Source organism: Chinchilla lanigera, unplaced genomic scaffold (assembly GCF_000276665.1).
Source record: "Chinchilla lanigera isolate Chin_1 unplaced genomic scaffold, ChiLan1.0 scaffold00039, whole genome shotgun sequence".
Lineage (NCBI taxonomy): Eukaryota > Metazoa > Chordata > Mammalia > Rodentia > Chinchillidae > Chinchilla > Chinchilla lanigera.
In genome coordinates, this window is record NW_004955440.1 from 5,500,959 (window position 1) to 5,522,967 (window position 22,009).

General features: G+C 36.2%; 1 long non-coding RNA gene across 3 annotated transcripts in view; it reads right to left on the reverse strand.

The window, feature by feature from the left end:
- Positions 1-687: 687 nt before the first annotated feature.
- The window catches only part of LOC102013342, a 67,056-nt gene continuing 45,734 nt past the window's right edge, over positions 688-22,009 (reverse strand). For all 3 annotated transcript variants that reach the window (XR_001235282.1, XR_001235281.1, XR_001235283.1), the window contains 2 exons: positions 3,504-3,570; positions 688-792 (listed from right to left, as the gene is read on the reverse strand). This is a non-coding gene — a long non-coding RNA (uncharacterized LOC102013342). The remainder of the gene's footprint in view (positions 793-3,503; positions 3,571-22,009) is intronic.

The window sequence follows — 22,009 nt, forward strand, 5'->3', positions numbered from 1 at the left end:
GATACAATTAAATTTTCAAAAGTAAGGACAACATATTATAGTGACATATTTATACCCATCTTCATAGCAGCACAATTCATAATAGTTCCATCTTGGAGCCAGCCTATATGTCCATCATATAATGGAAAAGAAAATGTATTTATACACAGTGGAGTACTACTCTGCCATAAAAAGGATAAATGAGGCATTTGTAGGAAAATGGATGCACTTCGAGAACATAATGTTAAGTGAAGTAAATCAGACACACGAGTTTAAGTATCACAGGGTTTCTCTTATATGAGAAATCAAATATCTAAATAAAGTACAGGATAAAAGATAAATAATAGGAAATAGAGACAGAACTTTCTCAAATGTGAAAGAAAGCAAGACAAGGAGGGAATGGGGAGGGAGGTGAAGGAAGGGGCATGAGAAAAGAATTACGATGTGTTCTGTATATGTATCATGTTAGGAATGTAATCATTATGTACTGTAAAAATGTACAAATAAAAGAATTTTTTAAATTAAATTAATGTATTAACCTTAATGTTAGTTGATAGTTTGATTTTACGGTATTCATTTTAACATGCTTTCTGTTTTCTAATGTATCTGAATATGTAAAGAAAAATAAATTATGAAAACAAAAAATAATTTCATTTTTATTTTTATATTTAATTCAAATACACTTTTTGATTAAAATATATTCACATTTTATACATTTTGAGTAGTGATCTCATTTCTGTTCTGATTTCTTCAGGCTGTTATATGATACTGTTGATTATAAAATAATTCCCATCATGACAACTTGTAATTTCACTGAAATAAAAATAAAATACATTTTATGAAATAAATATATAATTACGTATGATTTATGTTACCTGTATTTTATTATTTATTCAAACCTCACCAATCATCCATAGAAAATTCATTTTGATTATTGAGTTCAGGTATCCTTGATATTTCACCAACTTCTACTCATACAAAAATCATAGGTTTAATTTCCGTATCTTTTAATTTGAAGCTCTATGTATAATATGAAAGTTATGTTTGTAAAAATAGGAAGGTAAAATATGTCCAAAGCTTTTTAGGTTGTTGCATAAAATTTAAATATTTAGACACAGTATGGCAGCCTTATTTTTTAATCCTACTGTAGACTCCAAAAAATATAAAAAATGCAATAAGTCAGATGTAATACAACTTCTTTATTGACTTTTTAATTTTTAAATTTTATTTGTGCTGATGATCAAATCCAGAATCTTGTGTATGCCATTTGTAGTGCTCTACTACTGCACTCTACTGCAGTCCTCAGGGTTACTATTACTTTTGGTCTTCTTGTATATCCTCTAATAGCAAGGCTATGAAAAATTTTAAAGAATTGTTGAGAATCTTAGCACCATAGCTTAACATAGTACTAACAGCATTTTTCTTCATATTCTTAAATCTTTTAATAATCAGAAGTGTTTTCTTCTAGTATTTGCAAACGAATTGTTAGAATCTGGTTGTCTTTTAATCAAAATTTGGCCTATTCATAATTATATCAATTTTTATTTACAGGATACTTTATCTATATGCATAACATCTCCCAAATTTGCCTAATCCTAAAAATCCTTGATATATATAAATTTCCAGACTCCATCTGATACCTGTATTTTATATGTAAAAATATCTGGACAAAGTAAGTTTGTAACTCAAGTTTTCAATTTTTACTTTCTGCCTTTGTTGTTCTCTTCTCTCTCTTTTTTTAAAACACAAATACCTGAGAGTATTTGTCTCATCAAATAAATTTCAGAAGCAATGACTTATAAGGAAATAATTTTTGTATCAGATTTTTATCCAACTACTGTCAAATTGTTCAGCCAAAAACCAAATGCATAACATTGTTTTTGTGATCCAGATCTGTTTTTCTGCTTTTATTTGTTTTCTAAATCAAATACTATCTTTTAATAATGTTTTACAATTACTAAAGATGTGTCTTCACATCTTTAATACTGCCTTAATTTATCTCCAAAGCAAGGCTGTAACATCAATATTATTATCCTCATTTAGAGACGAGAGCCTGCTCATAGAAAGAGATCCTATCTAACTTATCATATACCTGATACTTATGCAAAAATTGAGCCTATAAGCTAGGTCTTTTTTTTTTTTTTTTTTTTTTGGTTTTTCTCCGGTACCGGGAACCGAACTCACGACGTTGCGCTTGCCAGGCAGGCGTAAGCTAGGTCTTGAGTCTTACAACCTGTCAGCTTTTGCTGTATGACACTTGGCCACAAAAACTCAGTGCAATCCACAGAGACCACATGTTTTGGATTCTCCTGCCTGAAGGTAGGCTAGGAGGGCTACCCTTCTGAGCCTCTTTCTGGGGCCTAGGCTGGAGGAATACAGGCCATGATCTCCTGCCACTTGAGAAGGGCAGCAATGCAAGGGCAGAAAAGCAAATTCAAACCTGTGGTTTCAACTTATTCATATTTACTACCTTCTAGGTTACATCAAATCACATGACCAAGTCAAGAAGGCAGGAACTGTACTGTGTATACAATAAGGCCATAGCAAAGAAATGAATAGATTATTTACTAGAGCTAGACACTGGATAATAGAAGACTGGATAAGACTGTAATCTACTACACTCGAGGCAAGGTTCTTCCCCACCTCTCCAAGGCACAGTTCTTTCTACATTATATTATTTTAATTTTGAATTTTGACACATATTTTCATTGCTTACTGCACTTATTATACAATTTCTTACTTAAAAAAGTAATTTTTTGAAATGTGTACAATTAAAACCTCCTCACAAATTAGTATGTCATCTTTCACAAAAAATGACAAATAAGTACCAAATAAATGTTTCAGCATGTAAAAGAACAGAGTTCAGTTTTCTGAATCTATCATAAAGTAATATTTTCTTTTGAAAATCATCCACAGTGTGATGAAACACTAGAGGGCTTTGTCTTAAGCAAATCCACAAGTAGGAAAATAGCTAAGAATTGACATGGTTGTAAAATACAAGTTTAAAGCATAAAGAAAACATTTCCATTTGTAGGTCCACGTATTTAAGTAGCTACATCTTTTGAATTCTTTGTTTTCTTTTACAAATAGTTACTAGGAAATTTGTGAAAATTAAATGTCTTGCTATAATCAGCAATTATTGTTCAAAAAGAAAATGTTAATGTTATCATTTTAGATTAGTCACCAGGTAGAAGTTATCAATAATAGATTAAAAGAATTCTTGTGTTAAATACAAACGCATACACACTTTTAATTCTGCCCCAGAAATATTCCATAACTGAACGAAAGATAGCTTCTGGCATCATGGGTTTAGATTCCAGCCATTTACATATAGTTATAGCCCAGGACATAAAACACATGCTGCTACTAAGTTGATTGTGAAAGGTGATGAAATAAAAGAGATTACCTTCTTAGTAAAAATATTATCTGCCCCTACATTTGGGAGATTGCACCTTTCAGCTCATGAAATATCAAGTATAGCTATTTGCCCAGCAACGATGTCTTTGTGAGTGAAGTGTACCAACCTGCTTCACGGACTTCAGTCACGGCCATAATTTAGAAGTGTTCCTTTCTGGAGAAGATGGTGCATGCCTGTAATGATGAAGTCAGAACTTGTTTGACCAATGAAATATACATATTTAGAAATTCCCTGGGCCACTGCAGGGAGAAGATTCACATGTCTTCTTCATGTGGTTCTGCCATGTTCTGTTCTCTCTCTAGCTGTACACATTTGGAAAAAATGCTATTTCCTTTACCTTGGAGAGGAAACCATTGAAAATGTGGAAACAACTCTCAGTTGACCTGTGATAAGCCTATAATGTGAATGAGAAATGATTATTTTCACTGCAAGACAACTAAGATTTAGCCTAACAGAGCCAAGCTATAGCATGGTATGTCCTAAGGTTACTGAGATATTCATCCCCAGTGTGAGTTGCTCTCCTAACAGAAAACTAAATATAAGTGGCATTAGTTTACTTCTGGATAGTTGCTGACCAGAAAATTTGTCTGTAATGAAAAGTCAATGTCCTTCATTATGTAAGGACAAACTGAAATAACCAGGGAGGAAGATAAGGTACTGGGTTTGTGTCTTTAAGAGGAAAATGACAGACATAATGCAAATGCAGTACCTTGGTTGCTATTGGCTAAATTAGACAAGGTACTACAATAAGAGATGAAGTCAGAAAAAAACTGGGTAGTTTGTAAGAAAGAGTAAAGGAAATGAAAATCTTTCTGTGTTTAAGAATGCAACTGGTTTTCATCTCCAACAGGTAAAAAGATTATATCAAAAGTGAACTTTGAATGACCAAAACAATTTAAAAAGAAGCTTCATGGGAAAGACCAAGTCAAACATATCACCATAAAACCCATTTTGAGATTTTTGAATTGTTTAAGAAAGCAAATTAAAAAAAAAAAAATCTTTCAGTTAGGCAAACAGCAGGGAGAGAATATGCTAAATCTAGAGTTTCCACATGAAAATCTGATGTTTAATGTGTCTGCTCTTAATTTCAGAGGTCTTCCTCATGTCAAAAAGAATTACTAGTGTAGCTAGTGATGCAAGTAACTAAATTAAATCAAATAGACAAAAATCCAAATAGGCTTTTGAGATAATTGTAGTCCAAAAGATCATCCACTGTGAACTGAAAAAGAATGAGATACAAGTGACTCTTAGTCCTCAAGTTGGTGTGGATACTGTGGTAGCTGAAATTAAACCAGGGAACGGGAGCCACTGTAAGAATCCCAGGAAATAACTTTCATATGAGAATCTGAGTTGACACAAATACAAGTGGAGCTGAAACTACAAAGGTCTTAGAAGTACAAGAGAAACTGTCCTTAGTGACTTTCCTAAAGCACTTGGTTAATCCACTGATGAAGTAAGAGCCCCCTGGTCTAATCACCTTCCAACCCCCTACTTCTGAATACCTGAGGCTTGGGCTTTTTGATCCAAATAATAAACAGGCCTTAAAAGTAAGAATTCTGTGCCAGTTAATAGGTATTGTCAACTTTCCCTCCACCTGAAGTTGTACATTTCTCTGTCCCTACAAGCTTGTATGAGAATATAGAAAGAGATGTGCCGAACCTTTGGGTCACGGACAATCTCATGAATGAGAAGCAGGATCTCCATGTGATTTGAAAGTGTTGAGTCCTTCACCAACAATGTTGAGCGTGGTTGTAAATAGTTAAGGATCACTTGTATTTGTAATCTATTTAAAGCCCATGCCTTCTTTTCTATAGCATCTATGTAATGTATTTCTTCTCTACATGACAAGCTCTTGCAAACACATTTGTGTTCTTCAGTACTGGAGTTGAACTTACTGCACATGAGGCAAGAACGCTATCACTGATGACCTCCTTCCCTCCTTACTAGCCCAATACCTATGAGCTTCTGATACATTACAACTATTAGCTTTGGTTTTATATAAAAATAAAAAATATTAATTTTTTATAACAAAATAACAAACATTTTCTCTGTCAGTTTTACTTTGCTCTTGGTAAGTATTCTTCTGGTACTTGTTCTCACCATAGAGAAGTTTGATGTTGCATTTATTTTAGTACTTTGCACACTCAAGGTATCAGTACTTTCCCTTGCTGTTTTGTACCTGGGCCATAGTTAGGAAAGTTTTTTCTGTGTCTAAGCTGTTTGGTACTCACCCATGCTTCACTTCTGTTCTTACGTGGTTTGCCTGTCTGACACATTTGGAATTCATCCTGGTGCCCAGTAAAGAGAAAGAAACAGGTTTTCTCCTTCACTTACTGCCATCCCTCCATGCCAACATCCCTCCATGCCAGCTACTTAAGAACTGAATCTTTTCCACACTAAGATTATTTTGTGCTATATGTTCATATGTATTTGGTCTGTTTTTTCTGTCTAGTCACGTTTTCATGTTATTTAATAAAGGTATTATAGCACATACTGTGCATTAATCCATTTTTGCTTTTTTTCAGTTTGTATTTGTTACTAGTACACAATGCTTGTAGTACACAATGATTACATTCCTCATGGGGAGTTGTCATGTTACACGTACATAACATATCTCAATTATTTGTTCATCCCTTTCCCACTCACCACCACCCTTCCATCTCTCAGTCCCCTTCCCATTTGAAAAAGATCTACTCTTACCATCAGTCTTTTATTTCGCACTTTGTATATGTGTGTCCCTTATATAAGAGACCATATGATATTTAAGCTTGTATATCTGATTTATTTCACTTAACATTATAGTCTCAAGATGCATTTTCAGGCTGGCCTTCAACTCACAGCAATCCTCCTGCTTCAGCCTCCCAAGTGGTGGGATTGCAGACATGCATCACCACACCTGGCTGCTGTATGATTTTCTTTACAGAGATTTTGAGCACTTCTTATTGAGCTTATATCTATGTGTATCTTTGTGTGGGTTTTTAATCACAAATTGGGCCTTCTATTTTAATATACCTTCCAATAGTTTTTGTTCATATGTGTTTATTCAATTTTTATATATTAATTTCAATTTTGTCATTCTATTCAACAACACTATGGTTTACAGTAGATTTTCCATAGGCTATTTTGGTTTTTAGTGATATACCATCTGAAAATAGAGAGATGACTATTGAACTTATGATGAGCTTATATTTAACATATGATTTCATTTATTGATTAAAAGATCAAATGTTATTTATTGACAATCAAGCTAATCTGAATACTCAAAATGAAGATGTTTATGTTTACCTTTCAAAAACTATAAGTATCTGAGTTGAAAGACTGGCTTTTTTCTTCCTTTGTTGTTACTAATTCAATACATCAAATGCTAAATGAGTAACAATCTATCCAGAAATGTACAGCTAAATCTTCAAGAATATGTTAAAAAACTCTGAAGTGTATGTACTTTGAGAAAATGTGTGACCTCAAGTTTGGAGGTTTTCTATTACTTAATTGGACAATGTACAGAGGACAGGATCGGCCCCAAGCAGAACTCAAGTGGTTAAAGTCTGAACTCGTTTCTAATAATTTGTAATTCACGTTTAAATTACCATTTCCCACGAGGACCTTTGGTTGCCACGCTGACCCCGTGCACTCCAGGAACAGGTGAGAACAAATGCTCTCGATCCTGGATGTGCTCCTTGCACTCACCCTTCCTGACTCCCATGAGACAGCAGCGGCGAAGCCGGTGTCTAAATAAGAACTTTACCAAGCACTAAAAATATAACCTATTTTATCCAGAATGTAAATATGGTTTCCAAAAAATAAACAAAGCAAACCAAGCCTAATACCGAGGAAGTACTGATGATTAATAAAATTTGGAATGTATGTCAGAATGACTTTTCAGTTCTTCAACAAAAATGGTATTCCTTTTTTTTAGACAACAGTGTTTTAACCTCTCATAATAGGATCAGAGAGTTTTAGGTCTGAAAAATAGTCTAGCCTTATTCAACTCTTTTTCATCTTTTCCTTCTTGCAGGCTTGACTTTTCTAAATAGCTAAGCAACTGACAAGAAAAATACTTGACCGTGTCTGTGACAGATCTGTTCCGTGAACTTCTCCCATCTCCATGATTTCCATAGATTTGGAGATTAGAATCTTTCCATTCAGGTGGAATTGAGCTACAACTTACATAAAGGTTAATACAAAACCATCTCTCTGGCTATTGGAACAGCAGATTTGATACACTACCTAGTGAAAGAACACTGTAATGATGTATTTGTGACAACAATATACATTTACCCAAGAGGGATGATACATTTTATTAAATATCCAGATGTTACTAAGTGATATTATCAGCAAAATAAACTCTACAATAAGTTCTGTACTTTTTTCTGATATGCACAACACTTTACAAGTAAAGGTTTTCTATAGTTTTCGATAGGATCACTTCCAACATTCAAAGCCAAGAAACAGATTTAGAAATCCCCAAATACCTTGTCAGTACCTGCCTTGATGACTTGCAGTTGGAAACATAGCTGGAATTACAGTATAAGATAGCGTTCATATGGGAAGAAAGCAAATAGATTTCTTTTTGCTATATACTTTAGCAATGTTTAGATTCTAGTTAGGCTCCAAGTTTGGATGAAACTTAGATGTCATAGTTTTAATGACTCAATTTTAATCACTATAAATTACAGTGGAGGCATCCACCAAATGATGGAGACGCATTCAATCAGGAGAAAATCTTCCTTTATGTTTTCTTCTTTAATTTTTCCTTAATAGTCAGCAACAGCACACAGTTTTAGTGCTAATAACATACAAAAATATGTGGGCTAGTAAACTTTCAGCTCTTGGAGTTCAGGGCCGTTTGTTGAACCCACCTCATCCTATCCACAAAACTTAATAAAGGATAGACAGAACAATGTGCCGCTCAAAAAACTTAATTTATTTGGCTCAATGAACCTTATAAACTAATAAATACACTCAGATGCGGGTGGAGATGTCGAATTTAACCTAAAAAGAGGGTTCTTAACAGAGTCTCTTGAGGTGAAGATTCAGGCCTTTCTCATCCTTATATATTAGGAGTTTAGCACAACAGAGGGATTTTTAAAGTACATTAAATATATGTATGCTATATAAATGAATTCATGAGTTAATCTGGTTACTCATGCCTTATTTAGAATATACAAAACATCACAGGAGACTTTATGTAGCAGGAAAAGAAGGGTCTTTTCAAATGTTTTCCCCAACCTACATGCGTGCAGCAGAGGAAAAAAGGGTCTTTTCAAGTGTTTTCCCTGACCTTGCCTAAGCTCAGATCTCTGAATCTATTCTCCCTCCTTCTCAGACACCCATCATTTTTGAAGATTGACTTCTCAAATCTGATAGGGGATAAAATTTAAGAAGTGACCACTTCTACAGGCACTTGAACTATCAATGTCCTCTTCATAATCCAAATAGAGGACTTTAATGGTGTTCTTTAAGTACTAAACTATCCAATGGCTATAGGGTGGGGTGCACCTACACAGCTGAGAAAGTCAATATAAGAGTCCGCCTCCAAACATTACAGTAGTCCAATGGGGTAGATTTTACTGTTCCCATTTCAAAGATGAAAACATTGTGAACTTAGGTGATACTTCTCAAAGTGGAGCTGCAGACAGGCAATGCTGGCATTAGGTGGACACTTGCTAGGAGAAGTCTTGGGCCCATGCCAGACCTACTGATTCAGTGATTCTGGGACAGAGCTGAGCACTTTGTGTTTCACTAAGAGTCAGAGCAGTTTTGATACATGTGAAAATATTAAGAACCTCTGCTTGAGCATTAAAGTGAATAGACTTCCCAGTGTCTCATAAAGATGGCAAAGGCTGAGCCGGGAACTAAATACCGACATCCAAACCAAGCTCTCATTCTCCATTATGCTCTGTTTCTTTGTGTTGGAAAGTAAATCACTCTCCACTACAATCAAAAGACAACCCTGGGGGGCTCGGGATTTAGCTCAGTGGCATAGCGCCTACCTGGCAAGTGCAAGGTCATGAGTTCAATTCCCAGTACCGGAAAAAACAAACAAACAAAAAAAAAGACAACCCTGTGCTAGAGCTGAAATTCAGTAAAAGAAAAAAATGAAACCATTTTTTAGGAAACTCTCACAATTTCAGAATGTTAAAGACTCATGAATCAGAGTAACTGGGATGAGGGAAAAGAAAAAAGAAAGAAGGGGAAATTATGCATGTATGTATATACAGGATAGCTAACATAGTTGTATTAGTGACTTCTATCGCTTTACTGAAAGGAACAGTTAATGATTACTTATTTGATCAATCTTGCATGTCTCTATTTGTTTTCTGAGTAACCACTTTGAAGATATCAATACATAATACAACAACCATTATTAATTTTCTACCACTTTGTCTGCAATTCAGTATTGCTTGTATTGTTCTTATGCTATTTTATAAATGGATGTCTGTTTGTTAATATGTTTTCCTTCTTTTATTTTTAAAATAAATTTTTAAAAAGACTCATAAATCAGTTTGTACAAAATCCCCAAAGAAGTAAATACAAAAATTTCCTGATTGAAACATCACAACAGAGAGAAGAGACAACCCACATACAAGGGAAAAAAATTTTGTCAGCTGTTCCTCAGACAAAGGATTAATATCTAGAACACATAAAGAACTGAAAAAAATCAGACCTCCCAAATTTAAAAACCGAGTCCAAAACTGGGCATCTGAAATGAATACAAATTACTCAGATGAAGAAATACAAACAGCAAATAAATATATGAAAAATGTTCAACATCACTGGTCATTTGAGAGATGCAAATTAAAACATTAAGATTCCATCTCACGCTAGAAAGAATGGCTGTTATCAAGAAATCAATGAATAACAAATGCTGGTGGGGTTTTCGGGTAAAGGTACCCTTCTCCATTGTTGGTGGGAGTGTAGACTGGTGCAACCACTGCGAAAATCAGTGTGGAGAGACCTCAAAAAACTAGGACTAGAGGTTCCATTTGACCCAGTTATTCCCTTTCTTGGTATCTTCCTGAAAGAAGTAAAAGCATCACACCACATTGATATATCCATACCCATGTTTATAGCAGCACAGTTTGTAACAGCTAAACCTTGAAAAGAGAACACATGCCCATCAAGTGATCAATGGATAAAGAGACGTTTTTATACCATGGAGTGCTGCTTAAAGAATGATAAACATGAGACATTTCTAGGTAAATGGGTACACTTAAGATCATACTTTTAAGTGAAATAAATCAGACACATGTAAAGATCGCATTGCCCCTCTGGTGTGAGAAACCAGAAGTGTAAATAAGCACCAAAATGTATAATAGATATTGTGAAATAGGAAGAAATTGTTCAGATGGGAAGGGGAACTAGGAGGGAGAAAGGAAAGATGGGAAAAATGAGAAAAGAAGGATAAAATGGAAGCAAAACTTGGAGGGGAGAGAAATGGAAAAAAAAGAGGAACCAAGATATGTCATGCACAGGTAGAAATCCCCTATGATGGATGTGATCACTATGTATATCTGAACTGTACCAATAAACTTATTTTTTTAAAAAAGACCTCACATTGGTGAAAGAGAAAAGAATGATTATTCATGCTATGTACATCAGGAAATATTTTAATGTTGCTTTAAAATATTGTCAAATTTAAACACCATTTATAGTCCAACAGAAAGTATTAGCAGGTTCCGTTTGGAAATTGATTAATTCTATCCTTTGACATTGAGGATAATTTAAAATTAAATGTGAATAAATCCTGAAACAAAGAATAAATGACTTAGTATACAAGCAACCCCCAAAAATTATTGATTAAAAAACAAAACACACAGAATGAATTTTGCTCTGAAAACACAGTGATCAATAAGCATTTTCTCAGTAAAACACTTTATAACTGATTTCTTTAAAATAGCTCTTTATAGGTCTTAAAGTAACTTTTTTCTCTTATCTGATCTGATACTGCCCAAAAATAGATGTTTAAGGGATACAGTACTTTGTAAAGTTTGCAGATTGGATAATACATGTCATTTGTATCCTAATTAGGCATTTTCCCTTTCCCTGTCTGAGTAAATCTATGGATTCCTCTAACAAGAGAATTTTTTTTTTAAAGTCTGAATTGGCTTTATTGAAAGCAGCACAATACATTGGGTAATAGATGAGATTCTGGTATTCTAGACCCCTGGATATGGCCCCAATTTAACAATTTACCATGTTAAATTATTTATCTTGTATCCCTGTATTTCACTTGCACAACATAAAATAGAAAAAAGAGGCACTTCATAGAATGGCTGCAAAAATTTTATAAGATAACATGATAAAGTACTTAACACAGTTCCTACATGTAGTAAATGCTGAGTAAATGCTGTCTTATCATTGTGAGGATTACTACTAACATTAGCCTGGAGAGAATACCATCACTGACCACCAGTCCTACCATCTGTACATATATTCATTTATTCAAGGTGTCTCATCCCTCAACATGATTGTGCATCCCCTTTAATATTAGGTAGGTATTTCTCCACATGAATTTCACCTACCCCAGGACACAAACCCACCCACTCAGGTTGTCACAATCACAGTCTAGAGCCTGGGCCTCTTTAGCAGAGCTAATAGGAGTGATGTTCATTGCAGAGAACTCTTTGTGTATGACCGCCAACAATCACTGAGGTTCCGCCATCCACATGAGTCATTTTCTCATGCTCAGATCAGCTATTCTGTTCCCACAGTCCCCCTTTTAAACAAAAGTTGTACTGAAAGTGAGTAGCTTGTTAAATCATCAGAGTAGACCCGTTATCACATGAAATGAAAGAGAAATGTAGACCTTGAGTCCACTCTGTGCTGCTGGAAGAGGGAGTAGAAGTTCTCCAGTAGGTGATGCAAGGTGTCAAAAGCAAGCCTATGTATCAGACAGTGAAATCCAAAACCTCTGCCTTTGAAATCAATACAAAGTTGCCAAAATGTCTTTATATATGCACAGTTACATCTGAAAAATGTTCAGACCGTGGCCACCCTGGGATTAGAACAGAAATAATGAGCACAAATATCTGCAGGAATATACATGCTCCAAGTAATGCCAGTGGGTAAGCTATAACTCACTTGGCCAACAAAATCAATAAATAGAAAGATAAGTGCATAGATAGGCAGGTGATAGGCAGATAGATACACAGATAGTTTTATATACATATACCTGTGACACGTTTAAACAAAATCAAACATACAGAGAATGTGAGAATGAAAAATACCACTGCCAACCTTATGACTTACACATATCCACCCAACAACACTGGTCTAACAGGCACCATACAGGTACCCAATTTAGGTGAGTACAATACTAACATTAAGGAGATAAGCAATGGTGATGGCTAATTTTATAAGAGTCTCTTTGACAAAAAGGAGTCTAGGTCTTTATTAAGTTAGCTGATTTGAGATCCCGAAGTTGCAAAATTACCATCTCCACCCTCCCAAAGCCATCTCCACGTAGCATTGCCAATTATGCTCAACAAGCGTCAGCATGTTTGGGCTTTAAAAGCTGCAGTTAGTTATTGTGGATGAGTTGGGCACATGTCCAATGCCTTCCTAAGTATGAAAATAAACATATATTCAAATGAGTGTAAAGAATGACCTAATGGGAAAGGTTCAGTGAAGCATCTCTTCAGACTGCCACCCTTATCCCTCTCATTCTCATCTGTCCTTCTCAGTCAGCAAAGGGATGAGGTCACGGTGCTGTGGGGAGGAGGGGAGGAAGTCTGAGTCCTTGCAGAAGTCCAGATGTTCGGCCTCAAAACTGACTGTGACAATGTATCCAGTGGTGGCAGACATCCTATCTGCAAAGGCCTGATAACTCTATCAGACCCTGCTTGATCAAGCAACTCCAGAGGCCACCTTTTCATCCTCGGCTTGCAGCAGCTCTCAGTGGGCTGAAGGAGTATGAGAAACTGAGATAAGTGCTGGCTACAATTACACAGATATGTTTGTGCTGCTGCAATTAAGGTTGTGTCAGCACTTCTATTAACCTGTGCATTGCCAGCATTTTCCCACTTGGCATTCCAAGTGAATAATAGCATTTAAATTAAGAAGGAACACAAGCCACTGTCTGAGTTACAAGCCCAGGAAAGGGGTAAATGTGGACAGGAGTAGATAGGGTGGCCTCTCTTTAGCTGCTAAACAAGTAGAGCAGGGACCAGAAAGGTTTACAAGGGTGGCTTGCACACACTGCTCTTTTATTCTTTGCTGTTGAAATAGTTTCTGGTGATGAGGTGCACTTTTGCTGCATCACTGAAAGAATTTATACACTGGTAAGATCTCAAGAATTTATTGGAGTCTTTTTCTTGTTATGTTCGGTTCAGTAACTGAATACTCCTTCCCGTTGAGATAATTGTCAGGCCACTTTGAAACAACATATATGGAACTTGTGATAATTAAAATAGTTTAATAACTCACATTTATACCAATTATCTCATGCAAGCCTCACAATAATATGACAAATTATGTGTTGTTATTTTCCTTTGACAGATATTGAAAATGAAAAGGCAGAATAGTCAAGTAAATTGCTCAGTCTCAGAGCAAGTCAGTTGTAGGACCGAGACACACTCAAACATATTAATATCCAGGATAGTTCTATACATTTGTTTTCGCTACTGAGGACTGGAAATCTCAGCACCTTTATTTTCCTCTCTACCACAAACCAGCCTTCAGCTGCTTCTCCAATAAAATAAAAATAAAATAAAGGGGGCTGGGGATTTAGCTCAGCAGCACAGTGCCTGCCTGGCAAGCACAAGGTCGTGAGTTCAATTCCTGGTACTGGGGAAAAAAAAAATTAAAATAAAATAAAAAAGAAAGGAAAAGAAAGAAACCTTCTATAGCCATGACTCTTTTAGAATCTTCTGTTTAAGATGTGTGATAGGTAATCACTTTACTCAGATAAATTTGGAAAACATTGTGTTAAATGTTAATTTTAAGTAGAAATCAAATGTAAAGCATGAATCTTGATTGATTTTTTGTAGTATACTATTAGGGATTAACCAGAGCTTTTGCACTGAACTATATCCCCAACCATTTCTTTATTTTTTACTTTGATACGGTACCTCACTAGGTTGTTAAATTGCTTAGAGTGGGAAGGAACTTTAAAATCTCATGAGACCACCTTAATTCAAGAAACTGAACTTATTTCTTGTCAATGAACTTTGCAAAATAAAAACATTATGAAATATGATTAGCTCCCAACACATACTGGTAATATGTTTCACAAAGTTTTTGTTATAATCTTTTAAAATCACCAATACTGTTTAAATTTTTCTGATACCAGCAGCTGTCAGATCTCTATACTACATTTAACACAGACTGTTTAACACATAGTACATTAGAGATTGAATGGAAAAAAACACTCAAGCTGACACATGTACCGTAAAGTCCTTACCCATCTTTCCAGTCACCTGAGATACCTTTCCCTCACATGACTGTTATAAAGATAGTCTACTTCATCCACCCTACACTTAGTCCCATTGTATTCTATTGTTTCTGTAAGGCACCATAATGTAATATAAACAAAATACAAGTTTAGATCTGAAGACACTTGGAAAAACTTCTTCACTTGTAATCTGAGGAAAAGCTAAGTATCTCACAGGGCTGCTGAAAGGATTAAATGAGTGATGTCTGTCCAGTACTGAGCTGTATTACTTTGTTTTACTTTATTTATTATTTCAACTTCTCTGTTTTTGTACTAGACTATAACTTCTTTGAAGACACCAGTCTAAGTCTTCTCAGTACTTACTACAATGGCAAGGTACCTGCAAGAGCTGGGTTTACATTTTCTACCCACACTTTCTTCCTTAAATAATTACAAATCCTTCAAGATTAGGGACAAGGTCTTACACTTTTCTTATGTGTTGGCTTCTATATTTTATCAGCTATACTGAGCACATAATATATGCTCACGTAAGTGTTGATTTATTTGTTTATTTATTTATTTATTTATTTACTTAGGTTTTTCTCTAGTACCGGGAATTGAACTCATGACCTTGTGCTTGCCAGGCAGGCGCTGTGCCGCTGAGCTAAATCCCCAGCCCGGTAAGTGTTGATCTAGAAGGCATAGGAGAACAGAAGAAGAGAGGACTATCACTGAGGGAACAAAAACAGAAAAGATAGAGACATGCAAGAAAAGAATTACATATTGAAAAGAGGTGTCTTTCTCTTAAATTATTCCAGGAACCACAGATTGCCCTTACCACGGATGAAATCTGGCACCCTGAGATTACCAACAGGAGTTGTTCCTCATAGTGATAATTGTTTGCAATTTGGTTAACTTCCAACAATTTATGTTTTAGAACCAAGGCTAAATGTTTGGTTTTACTTATAAAACACATTATTCTCTTCTCAATATAGTTTTTATTTATTGGGACTTTTATGCCTGGGTTAAAAGCTCAAAGATTCCATCAAGTATAATTCATGCGATGTTTAATCTTCAATGTCAAATAAAAAGAGTGTTATATACATGTTGCCTAGAATTCTCTACATTCCTAAAGACAAACAAAAATTCAAAGTAGTGAAAAAATGCTTTACAAATGGCTTTCGTTAACTGCAGTACTTCCCAGAGGAGCAGCCAGCAGAGATCACTGGTGTAGCCTCATCCCTTTATGGATGAGACCTAAAAGCGAGACTCAAAGAAAATATGTGACTTGCCTAAAAGCAAATAAAATGATGATATGAGCTACTTATATTTATAGAAATTTTACAGAATCAAAACCTTTTAGAAGCACAAGTGAACTTGGAAGTCTTCAAATCTGACATTTCACTTCCAAATGTAAATACCTAATGCAACGTTCTTTTTCTCAACTTTAAAAATTTAAAAAACTAGCAAAACAACAATGAAGACCAAATCAGAGCAACACAAAAATGATACATGACCTCAAAACAAAATGATATGATTTTCCAGTGGTTGCTACATTACAACGAAGTTGCTCAGTCCACCAAACATAAGAATGTAAGATTGATCAAACAATCAAAGATAGTAACAAGTAATAAAAAAAAATTAGAAATGATGCAGAAATAGTGCTTCCTGAATCCTGTTCGTGAGGTAACTGTTGCCTTACAGTTAGCTAATGCATTCAGTCTGTGAGATATTTCATTTTAAATCAAACCATAATATCCTTTCTTCTACCACTTTATTCCTAGTTCTGCATTTTGAAAAATGAATTGATTATACTTCCTTTTCAATATGTGCACTGTTCTTTTACACGCTGTCTGATACTCCAGATTTCTAAATATTTCATGGTGTTGTTCTCCTCTAAATATTTTGTAGTGAGTCAGTATTGATGAGGATGATAATGAACAGAAAATGACAGTGAAAATAATGGGCATTTATTAAGTATTTTTCAATGTCACACCTTACAAAGACATTACCGGCATCTATGATTTGCTTTGCCCAGTGCTACATTCACAGGTGCCTGGCATATATTGAACATTCAACAAATATTTTGAATTACTGCATTTTGCAGTACACGGTAGCATTCCTCAGTTCTATCCATGGAACTGATTCCTGTACCACACACATAAGCTGTTATTCCTTGCAAGCATCAACTCCATTTCTTTTATTCCCCTTTCATGAAAATTCCCTTACAGAATTATCCATCTTGCTCTCTTACTTCTTTTTATTGTTGTCGTATAGTACCACCATATTGCTTTTGCCCCATGATCACTGACTTCCTGTACTAAACTCCAATAGTCAATTCACAGCCCTAATCTTACTTAATTCATCTGTGACATTAAACACAGTTCATCACTCACTAACGAGACGGTTAGTTCATTCCATCCAAGAAGCAGTTTGATTTTCGTTGCAGAATCTCTAAGAAACTGAGAGACTTGGTGGCATATGGGGCTTCTAAAAATGGGAAGTGAATGTAGGGCTAACTCAGGAAGATTCATTGACAGACTGGTTAAGATTCCCTTCTCTATTTCCCCTGTAAAATGGCAATGTATTCTTCCCACCCTTGCAAAAAGGAGGGTGATTTACATGATAAAGACAGTGAGCAGAGGGATACAGAACTGCAGGATACTTACAAAAAAGGGCAGAAGGAGCCTGAGGTGGATTGACAACTGGTGGTCAGCTTATAACACCCAGCTGAACTGAATCATGTGGCGCTGGGTGTGGGAGGCCCACCTGAGGGTTGTTGCCTACAACATAAAAAATAATGGAGTGGAAGAGGTGGCGCTGTTGATTCTCCTGGAGGAACTTGTCGTGCTGGCTTTCCTGACATGAACCTGGCTGTTCTCATCACCCAAGGAGCTCAGCGCCTCATTGTCACTGAGGCTGCTGTGGTACTTTTCAGGGGAGCTTGGTCCTCACCTTGAGCATTGCCTCCTGGCTCCAGTGCAGCTCTCTCAGCCTGCTGGCATGGATCCTTCCGCCCCCTGGCACAGACTTTCTAGCTTCCACCACTGACCTTTGGGCCTTCCTAGCTCAGATCCGTGAAACTGACTTGCATGAGACATTGTTGCAGGCTGTTGGCCTGCAGTTGGACTTGTGAGGGGAGCTTTGTCATGGGCTCTAGGTCTTCAGCCGGACCATGCAGGACATTGCTATGGGATCCCTCAGCTGGATTCTTTGAGTCTCTAGTGTGTGGAAAAATTTCCTGTATTCTTTTGTATTTAACTCTTTGGATGACTATTATAAAATAATCCTATAAATTGTGTGTCCTGTGTTAAATTGTTTCCTTTGCAAACCCTGACTGCAACAGTGCCCCACCATCTCCCACTCAAACCTCAGAAAATAGTCTTCTTTATATTTTTCATGACTATTTCCATGAACATTTCAAATATTTCTAAACAGCTTAGTCCAAAAATAATGAAAATGACAAGCCTGCATTCAAAGACAAACTATTTAATGACCAATTTTTTAATTGGTTCTACACTGAGACCTTTGTATAACAAGTTTCAGCCCAGAGAAAATTTTTTATGCTGAAGCTTTAAACCTTTGATAATAGAAGATTTAATGGAATTTCAAATAGGCTATTAATTGTAACATGCCAATATAATAACAAGAAGATTAAACAATGTCTAAACTAAGCAAATTCGGGAGAGCTTAAGCACTCTGTTTGAAATTAAACTTTCTTATGTATATATTTTTACATCAAATTTTGAAAAGTTAAATACTGAAACAGCAAAAGTTTGTGTGGCAAATTTCCATAAAATGTACCACATAGCATTGACTTAACAACTTTGCAACCAAATGAAATAGAAATTAGATCAACCATAAAATAAATGAGATAAAATAATTATATTATGTATATATTTATAATTTCTGATGCTTTTTAAATGAATTTTTGGGGAAATAGGATTTTTCCGGATAAATTTTGAGATGCTTGTGACTTTTAATTCCTTTGCCACAAAAAAAGGTTATAAAACAGAAAAAAGGGATAAGAAGAGTTTGTTACTGAGTAAGTAACCTTTGAGAAAACAGCTATGGTGGGGAGATAAAAGAAAGGACAAGGGTGGTAATAGCTACTATGTTGATTTTCTTAGGGCAGTGGAGGGATGTAGAGAGAACTATACAGATTCCAGATGTATTTTGGAGTTAATATAAAAAGACTTGCCAGTGGGTTGAGTGTGGGAGGTGAAGAAAGGGTGGAATTATAGATGATGAGCAACTTTCTGGCTTGAGCAACTGATAAAAGGATGCTGCCGCTTACTAAGAGAAGATGAGGGTGGGGTAAACAGGTTTGCAGGATGTGGAACGACAAGCTCTGTTTGGGACTTCCTAAGTTTATGATGCTTGTGAGTCATCAAACAGGTGAAATCACGCAGGATGTTGGATATCCCAGTCTGAAGTCATTTCCAACCTATTAAAAACATTAGCAGCAGTGAACACATAGTTAGTCAGATTTAACATTACATAAGCACAAAGTGATCGCCCCGAAAAATGGTGTGCTACAACATGAAAAGTCTAGCAAGATTGCAGAGAAATCTAGATTCCTTTTTCTATCTCTTTTTTTTTTTTTTTTTTTCCGGTACTGGGAATCGAACTCATGACCTTGCGCTTGCCAGGCAGGCGCTGTGCCGCTGAGCTAAATCCCCAGCCCCTTGTTTTGTTTTTTTGAGACAGGGTCTCACTGTGCAGTTCAGGCTGGCCTTGAGCTCACTTTGTAGCCCAGGCTGGTCTCGAGCTCACAACAATCCTCCTGCCTCAGCCTCCTGAGTGCTGGGATTACAGGCATGCGCCACCAGGCCTGGCCCTTTTTTCTTTCTTTCTTTTTATTACATAGTCCTAGCCTTCTTTGCCCCATCTTTCCACTGGCTTGCTCAGTTCTCCTCCAAGTAAAAGTCTTATTTCTCAATTGGCACTGAACTTGGATGAGAAGTGTTCTGGTTAGACTTCCTCGCTCCCTACAGTATGGGGCAAAAGAAACAGTGACCTCAAAAATAGAACAAATACATTGACAAGACAATTGCCAAGACAAGGAGGCTTCAACGTTCCACAGATCACAAAAACAAAATTTGTTTCTTATGGTAAGGAAGTTAAACCTCTATCCTGCAAGAAGTCAAAAGTCATTAGAACACTTTAAATAAAGAGAAACATGGCAAGATTAGTACACTTGATTGTTTTCTTACTGTTACTATGGAAAAACGGAAAAAAGAGAATATGCCATAGTAAGTACAAATTAGGAAGAGGTGACATTTTCTGCAGGCCAAATTCACCTGCTGTATAATTTTGTGAAAGGCTATTTCAAATGCTGATGTCATGGTTTTCCAGTCTATTGCCTAATTTTAAACAGCTGGGCAGCTGGCGCCAAAGGATTTCATTAAATCAAGCTATCAGATAAGAAAATGTTGGGCTGCATATGGGATCTTTGTCACAGTGCTCCAAAGATGCTTTATAACTTTCCATTGAAGTATGTTGCTTTTCTTCTGACTTTCAAAGTTTACATTTTCTGGCATATCCACAGTGCACTATTATGTACTTTTAAAAGGCAAAATACTGATAGTCAGACAGTGATAGTTTAAAAAACTAAAATGTGTTGGAATGTACTCTACCTGATGAGGAACTTGTTGAAGAAACATATGTGGAGGGAAAAGATACCTAACCACACGGATCAGACAAATGGCCTGGAAAAATAAACCTCATAATTATATTGCTGTACCTCCAAGTGGGGACACTCTGGACTCAAGCTATTCCTGTTTTGCTCTTATTTTTCTTTCACACCTGTGCAAGGTGCTCCTTTCCACACTCTTTCTCCTCAGCAGAGTTCTTCTTCCCAAAGTACAAGCCCAGCTATTTCTGAGGTGTAGCTATTTCCCTCCCCACCAATCGCTAGGAAAGAAAATATATTAATAAAGAAACTTTTTCAGTAACAGGAGTCCTACTCAACTAGTTGAAAGACAGACTTACCTAACTTGCAAACCGGGAAGATCAAGAGATGAGCTTCTGACGTGACTAGATCATAGTGCTCAAACTATGGCCCCAAGGACTTGTTTTGCATCCTAACTTTATTTTTCTCGGGGCAGACTGCCGCAAAGAGTGGTAAAAAAACAGTCACTAGGTGCTCTAGGCCTACATCATCCTTACAGCTAATAATCCTGTTCTCTACTCCTGTCTCCAGATCAACTACCTCTTTATTCACAGTTTCAGCAAAATTCCAGGGATTGTCAAAATAACCAAAGTGACCAAATCCCAGTGACCTGTGCAGTGTAATGTATGTTGTGGACTTCCCTCGGGACTGTATGGAAATGTGAATAGAATGAACCAGCTGTTCTTAGCACCTTTCACTAACTCATTACTCATTGTACTCTTTAGAACCATCTCCACCCAGCGCCTTTATTTAGGTTTTGGTTTCCACTGTGATGAATCTTCCCAACTTCAAGGTTGCCATCCTGTCTGTTTATTCCATAGTTAATAACAGGATGGAATTATGTAGTCACTCATTACAGATAACAGAGTGAAGTAAGATACATATTTTTTAGAGAAAACTCTAGTCTGTCTATCTAGATCTAACGTCTTCTGTCCCCATAGAAGAAAATCAACTTATCCAATGCCTGAATTTTTGATATGTTCTTTACTACACATTCTTTAACCATGACTGCCAAAATCACGGCTCAAACTCATCCCTATGGGACTGGAGCACAGCAAGCTAATGCCAGGCTTTGAGAAGCTGCTATGAGGGAGGTGCTCAAGAAATGAGGCACTCTAAGAAGACAAAAACTGTGCATAGTCCCCTCGAGGGAGCGCTGGCTCATTTCCCCTGCCCTGCTCTTCGGCTACACAAAAGTGGATACGATTGAAAGTACTCATCCCACCACCTGCAGCTTGGATAAAAACAAATCCTTCTCATGTGGTGGGAGAAGGCCCCGACACCATTCATGGAGAATTACCTGAAAAAGAACATGGACAATAATACAGCACAGCCAAAACCAACAAATATCTATGCAAAAGCGAAGAACTCCACTTAGAAGTTGTTCCTTAAAAACGAGATAGAAACATCTCATAGTTACTTTCAAGTTACAGATAAATTTTAAGATAATATAAATTCACTTTTGAAATGAGCTTTAAAAACAGTTGATAAAACAATAGTATGACATGGAAAAGGAGTGTGTGGATGTGAGGAAAAAATAATTAAGGATAGATAACATTTTTCT